The sequence below is a fragment of the Lycium ferocissimum genome, chromosome 12 (assembly GCF_029784015.1).
Source record: "Lycium ferocissimum isolate CSIRO_LF1 chromosome 12, AGI_CSIRO_Lferr_CH_V1, whole genome shotgun sequence".
Taxonomy (NCBI): domain Eukaryota; kingdom Viridiplantae; phylum Streptophyta; class Magnoliopsida; order Solanales; family Solanaceae; genus Lycium; species Lycium ferocissimum.
In genome coordinates this window covers 58,416,930-58,424,447 of record NC_081353.1, presented here as the reverse complement: position 1 = coordinate 58,424,447, position 7,518 = coordinate 58,416,930, and the positions used below count along the sequence as shown (strand labels likewise).

The 7,518-nt window shown below is 35.8% G+C and overlaps 1 long non-coding RNA gene across 1 annotated transcript; it reads right to left on the bottom strand.

Moving 5' to 3' along the window:
- Positions 1 to 4,818: 4,818 nt before the first annotated feature.
- On the bottom strand, positions 4,819 to 6,532 carry LOC132040088 (uncharacterized). The gene is made up of 2 exons (XR_009410556.1): positions 6,142 to 6,532; positions 4,819 to 5,560 (listed from the first exon to the last, which is right to left on the bottom strand). It is a non-coding gene; the product is annotated as an uncharacterized LOC132040088 (long non-coding RNA).
- Positions 6,533 to 7,518: the final 986 nt, after the last annotated feature.

The window sequence follows — 7,518 nt, the reverse complement described above, 5'->3', positions numbered from 1 at the left end:
AGCCGACTACTATGTTCGTATATTCAAAGACTTACCCAAGATCATTCGAACAAGATTCAAGAACGCTTCTGACAATCCACAAAATATTCAAGACAATCCAAACAATATGCCATGGAACCCAAACCACCAATTTCCATAGGGACAAATAACAATACATTTCTTCTTTCCAAATTCATCAATGACACCAATAATCCACACATTTACAACATTATTTCCAAAAATTCAAGAAACTATATTAGAATCATTTTGAGTGTTCTAAATCAGCCCACAACCAATTACAACTTCCATTTGAGTCATCCAACCTTCATTTTCATCACATATTCCATAACGACAACAACTACAATACCAAGTAAATTTAACTCATCATTCCTACACAACACGCATATATACACGGCCACAACTTCCACACCACAATTTCATGAATTTCATTCATTTCCACACTTCACAACATGCACAAACCATGCACAACATATGAAAAAGGGGATTGAACCTCACCTCTCCACCTAGTTCCTCCCTTCGCTAATGTGAAGAATCGCAAGAACGAATAACGCTTGTTCGCTTCAACAACCACTCCATGTTGTAGAGGACCTTCCAATTAGTAGGAAAGCTAGGAGAAAAGAATTTTCTTGATCAAATTTTCATGACCATGTTCGGCCATGCCTTGGCCGAACTCTCTCTTCTCTCTTTTTCTCCATCTTTCTTGAATTTTCTAAATATGGAAAGATGAATTGCCTTGTTTTGTCATCACTTGTACATATATATACATATATAGCACATGGCCTATTGCGTTCCTTTTTTTTGTTTTTTTCTCCAATTCTCTAGAATTTTCTTAAGTTAATAAATGATGAATATTAGTCTTGCTTGGTCATCTAATATCCATATATATAAAGCCCCCTACAAATACATGGTGTGCACATGCACCCTTTTCCTTGGCATGAAACAATTGCCTGGGCCTCATGTAAGGGACCCACTCCTAAAGTGCACGCACACTTTGGCCCTTTGGCTATTTCATGAAATGATTTTTTCCAACTTTTAGGCCCCTAGTTTTTCCTTATTCCAAATTTACCCTTAATGCTCCATACCAATAAAAGATGAACATGCAACTTATGCATTCTTGACAAAAATCGAAAAAATATAACCTTGTCCTTAACTTTCCGCAATTTACCTCTAACATCCCATTGTACAAAATACGGATATGTCAGCATGGCTAATGCAGAAATGACAGCCTATATATACAGAAAGGAACATAAGCGCTTATACAAGCAATCGATTGTATTGAAACGCTTATGGTTAGAACCTAAAGTCCTCACCAGTAGTCGCCTTTCTATAACGTTCGCATTTTAGTTGTAAAGGGGTTAGCGCTCGAAAAAAGCTACTTCGAGCTTGTTGGAGCTCTTTTTGACTTTATTTTATAAGAGTCGCCACCTAATTATTAGGAAATTATGAAAACTAGTGGTGAAGGGTTTATTCAAATACAGTGAAAAATCCTTCATAGTCCAGAGTTCTAGGTAAGGGTTCTAGTGATCACCTAGGGAGGGTGTTAGGTACGTATGATCCATAGAATACGGTTGACCTTCGAACTTCAATGTGTGATTATGTATGAACTGCTTATGTTTTGTTTAGTTTCCTGTATAAGAATATGTTGTCATGGCATATCGTTTTGGATTTTTAAAAGAATTAAAGAATTTCCCTTTAAATAAGGGTAGTTTAAGTTCGGATTAAAAACATTCGTGATAAAATAGTTTGTCCTTTTACTTATAAGGATAGTATCTTTTTTTGGGTATATCTCATCTAAAACTAATGCCATGTGTTTGTATATAAGAAAATATATATATATGTATAGCCTTTGTTTAATTTATACATTATCCCCATTTTATCTCTTCTTACCAACCATATCCTTCAAACTGCTTTCTCAAACTCGGGCTTTGAAGAAAATTTCACTTATTTGAATTCATTAAGTCGGGTCTAGCCCAAATGTTTCTTTTACTTTCTTTTCTCAGATTTCTCAAATTAAAATACACTTTTAAAGAGGTATACAGAAATAATCAACTTTTTTGCAAGAAAAAAATATATTTTCACTTTTATTTATTTTAATCAAGTGGAATACAATTCTTTTATCATTTGGATACAGTTTTGAAGCATCGTCTACCCAAATCCTAGGTTCTAACCTGTAGGGGTTTCAATATGTATTTGCATATCATACAGAAAATAATGTAAAACTTATACTAAAGGAAGGGAAAGAAAGTTTAGCTTTAATGGCCTTGGGCCCAAGTCAAATCATGCAGCAGTCTTGTTTTCTTTCTTCTATACTCTTCTAATATTTCATCTGAAGCTCCAAGCATCCGATCCTTTTACTTTGTCCTCGAGCTTTTGCTTCCCGTGCTTGTTATATTGGTTCCTCGCACAATTGAAAAGGAAAATAGTTAGTCAAAAGGATACGCCACCCCATAGGGTGACGTTTAGGAACATAAATAATAATATCCCTCAGACTCGTATGAAACTTTGAGAGCTTTGATTACGGAGGCTCAGACTCACGGTTCCGCATATGGCAAAGGAACCCGAATCATGTTGCGGCTGCAAACTGGGGGGGGAGGGCATTCTAGTTGCCTTGCCAAGCACATGTTGGTTCCTACCTCGTGATATCAATGTGAGATCAGCCTTGCCTAAACCGAGGGATGACCTTTCCGGACTAGACATGGCCTCAAGTTAAAATACTTTTTCATCGGCCCTGTGTAGTATCGTATTCAAACCAGTTCAGTCATGAAAGGGTAGCATCATTGTAGCATCTGTTCTTTTTGAAGAAAATTTAGTCACAAACATGGCTGCAGCTCAATCACAAAAATGTGAGAGTCAGCTCAAGCTCAAGTGTAGTATCTGTACGTTTCTTTTAAATAGTAAAGCAACTACTGATGGTCAACATACAACAGCAAGCAACAACAAGCAGTAGCAATAAACAGTCAAGATACAGCTGCTAGATAGCAGCAAAAAATGAAATAACAAAAAGCAACTATAGGTAGCCATAAGCAGCAGCTGTTGCAGCAAACGCAACAACAAGGTGGCAGCTCAAGAGTCCGGTAGTAATTTGACTCGGAACTACAACAGCCCTAGTATCCATTCCCAAAGCCAAATGTAGCAATCAACTGATTATCCACCCAAAAACAGCCACCAGCCCTTTTAGGATGTAACAGGTCCAATCTCAAAATGCAGCAAGCATGGGAGGATGCAGCAGCAAATCAGTCAATCAAGTAAGGTATCTATTCCCATCAAAGCATGGGTATCAAAATTCAGCAGCAGGTGCATCATTTGCACCAACTCGATAGGGCATCTTAGCTCAAGTTCAGCAAATTTTCCCAGAACAAGTGCAGTATCTATTTCTTTTAAACAATGAGGCAGCAACTAATTCTCCCAAAATGCAACACTTTGAGAGCCCTTTAAGGTGCAACAGTCCAGAAAAATGCCACAACAACAAGTAATAACGGGTAGCAACAGATACAGCAGGACAGCAAGCAGTAGATAATAACAATTTACCAAAATACAATGGCCCAAAATACTAGGAAAGGACACCAATTAGAGCATAGTAGTCAAGCACAACCACAAGTAGGTGACTGTAAGTCATGGAAATAATTCAGAGGGGGATAAAAATGCACCGGACAGCCTTCCAATGCAACAAAAATAGCATATACCAAATATGATTTGTTCATCTTAAGAGTGAGCCAAAGTGTGTCTCAAGTGTGACAAATCAACCTTAATAAATCTCCTCAAATGGGCATCAAAGTGTGATGGCCAGCCCTCTCAAAATGCAACAACAACTCATGTCAAAACAAAGCAATAGCCAAAGGGAGATTGTCCATAGCAGCAACCTCAAAGTATAACATTAAACTCCAAAACTCAAGCACAGCCCTCAACATGTACATGATCATTGGATGAGATTTGACACTCCGCAAGTCATGCAAAGAAAGAGAGGGGTAAAGGATGAGTATTCGGCAGCCAAAATTTATCAGGAGTAATAATACACCAAACATGAGGCATTTCACTTTGTTAAATGAATATCATAACTTGGCCTGGCTTAACATATCCCAAACAAGATATAGAGTTCAGATTTTAAGAGTGGATGAGCATACAGGCTGTTTCACAACGACCAAGAGTTCCCAGAAATCTTAGTTATTACTCATACTCAAACAAGTTTAAACAATTCCCAAAATTAAAGGTTAATTCAAATAGGTGCCCCTTAAAACATTTAAAGATTCATTACACCTTTCACAAGGTGTTCATCGGACAGATACCAAATAGATCCCAAACTATTTGATTCTATGCTTTTAAGAGGTCTCTAAAAAAAGAGTAGGAACTAAGTGTAACCATTTAAACTTACTGCTACCATAGAAGGCTGCTGAACTAAAGTTAAACATTTTCCAAAGGTTCAGAGATAGGGACTTTATCACATGACAACCATTTTTACTCTTATACAGGAAGCCTTTAGGTCTCAAACCAATCACACATGGTTTGTTGATCACTAACAGAAACAAAACAACCTTTAAATCCATGCCAAAATTGAAATACTGGTTCAAAAATGAAGAGGGAATAAGAGCAGCCTTAAGTTATTGTACAGAGCACCAGAACTGGTTCCCAGAAAAAGCATACAAGCAAAAGTCAAGTAAACACCCACAACTAAGGCATATCTGCTCCATAGTTTGAAACCAAATTCTTCCAAGGTCTCATCCAAACTGAAATTTAACAGAACATGTAATGGGTTTAAAGAATTAGTTAAGCTAATTAAAGGGGATATTCTACTGATTTTTGTTATTATTAAGCATACATAGGCAATCAAGCAAGTTTAAGATCAACACTTGAGCATAAGCTCAATCGCTTGAAAGGGACAACAATTACATTTTTTTTTTTGAAATCATTTAATTGGGATGTAAGAAAACACCTGGAAAATAGCATGAGGTTATAAAACACTCACCCAAACAGAGAGGAAAACTGAGAGAATCTGAGCCAATTCCTACTTAGATTAACAAAATCTGATTCTTTAGAGATGCTTTAGACATGAAGAACACAAACAAGGATTGAATTTGAAGGCATAGCTGGACATCTGAGAAGATATTCATTTTTTAAACTTCCAAATATGACAGAAGGCTTGGTTTTGAAAGTAAGGAGGCAAAGCATGCTATTTGTATTTAGTGTTTAACAAAATAGAGTCAACAAAGGGTTGTATTTTGACAGTCTAAATCTGAACCCACACAAGAGAAGAACTTCATCAGCTTGAAGGAGACAATACCTAGCTAAATACTTCTCCTGTTTACTTCTCATATTAATGCAAAATAAGGCAGATTAGCAAAGGAGGAAAAATAGACTTGCTTCTACATAAAACATGCTAACTGGTTTAAGGGCTAACAACTTAGGTAAACAGTCAAAAAATTTCAGGCCCAACTCTTTTAGAGAAAACATGAAACTAATATGTTAATAAAGATGCTGAAGAAACATTCATGTGTTTCTAGCCTAGTTAAAGCAGCCAGACCATAACTTCCATTCTTTATACAATTGGCAAAACCTTCACATTAAGCTAGTAATTATTCTGGAAAAAGATGAATATAGATCTTCCTTTTTTTCTTTTTTTTTTAAAGTTCAACCAAAGCAGAATAACATAATGACCAAACTAAACAAACAATACACAAACAGAGCAGTCAATTTAGGACACTGAACCTCAAAACATGGTTCAGCTTCAACTATTAGACCAAAACTCAACTGAAATACATTCTCAAAATTACCAATTTTTTTTGGAAAGCAGTGACTTGACATTTAATTTAAAACAAAAAATGATATAATGATCATACTTTTAGCCTCTTATTTGAGATAAAAGAATGGCAAACAACTAACTTCCTACCCCCCTTTATCCAATATCCAGTTAAAAGCTTCTGATCTTTGCCTTGTATAAGATTCTAAATATAGTAGTTGGTTGATCTTTTAAAGAGTAAATGAACACCACATAAAGGGACAGAAATCAATAACTAAACATATTGACATCTTATACAAATGCATATTCTTGATGTGGTCTTCCAACATGATAGTAAAGAGAAACATTTAGTTCAAACACTCTTATTCTAACATAAGACAGTGACATTCCACAAAGTCATACTAAAACACTCAAACAATATTGCAACTAACACTGCATCATAACCACTAGATAGAATTTGCAGAATGGAAAATGAACCCAACAACACTTGAACTAAATCAGGAACTGCTAATCCATGAGTTTAACTAGTTACCACAGTAAAGCTGAAGATGGGTATTTGTAAAACCATGCTTAGGTAGTGAATGCTTTGGAATTTTAAGCATTTAGTTCATAACCATGTTTATATTAACCAAACTGATTAGAGCTAAGTCATGTTAACAGCTACATCAAACCAATTTATCGCTTAAACACATACATTAATCCTCCAAACTCACAAAAATACATCCTTCATATATTAAGCTACTTAGTCTAAACTGAACTAACCGAAACATATTAAACGTCACGGTAGAAAAGCCTCTATAACATTACATAAATTCAGAGCTTCAAAGAAACAAAAATTAAAGAGAGGGGATTTGTGAATTACCTTTTTGTCGAGCAGCGGGGGCGACGGGTTGACGACGAACTACCTTTCACCCGAATCGATTTCCAATGAACGGAAATGACTTCCAAAAAATTAAACATGAGCGAGAACGTCCTCGAAACTCGCGGCTTAGCCGGGTTTCTGAGTGTTCTCACACTTAGGGTTGTGAAAAACCCACCATTGGTGTGTAAAAAAAAAAAAACTCTTTTAGAGGTGTGTCAATCGTATTGTGAGTCTAATAAAAAAGCCTCCCCTTAATGAAGAAATGGGGTTCTATTATAGAACCCCAAATGACTAGGTTTGATAGAAAAACCATGATGTGGGACATAGGTTTGATAGAAAAACCATGATGTGGGACATTTTTATTTTTGAAATTCGTTTTGGATTGTTTGAAATCCGCCCTTGAAATTTGAAATTTGTTTGTTTTGAGTTGAAATCCGAATCTCAGTACGGAAACTGAAGAAAAATTGAAAAACTAAATTGAAGAAAAGAAAAAAGATCAGCCTATTACCGTTGGGGAGGAGAAGAAGACAAAATTCATTAACTCCATTACCCAAAATGATGAATCAAATATTGCGAAGCCGGGGAACGTTTGAAAATTAATCCATAAATGTCCATGCCAGCTGGGTTTTGTTGTTTCAACGTTGAACATATGTTTTTTTTTGGCTGTGTTTTTGTTGAAGTGCAATTTTGGGTTTTACTTGAAGCGGGTCAGGTCGTAGCATTTTGGCCACGGGTTTTGGGCCTATTTGGGATTAAATGGTCTGAAAATCTGAACTAAAAAAGGGAATTAAAAGTGTCTAATATTGAACTTAAATTTTAACCCTTTAGTACTGCAATTGTAACCAAAACGTTAGCAAAATAGCCAAATTAAACTCATGACTTTTCAATTAAAACCATTCTTTAGAACAAGTTTGACATAAAATTG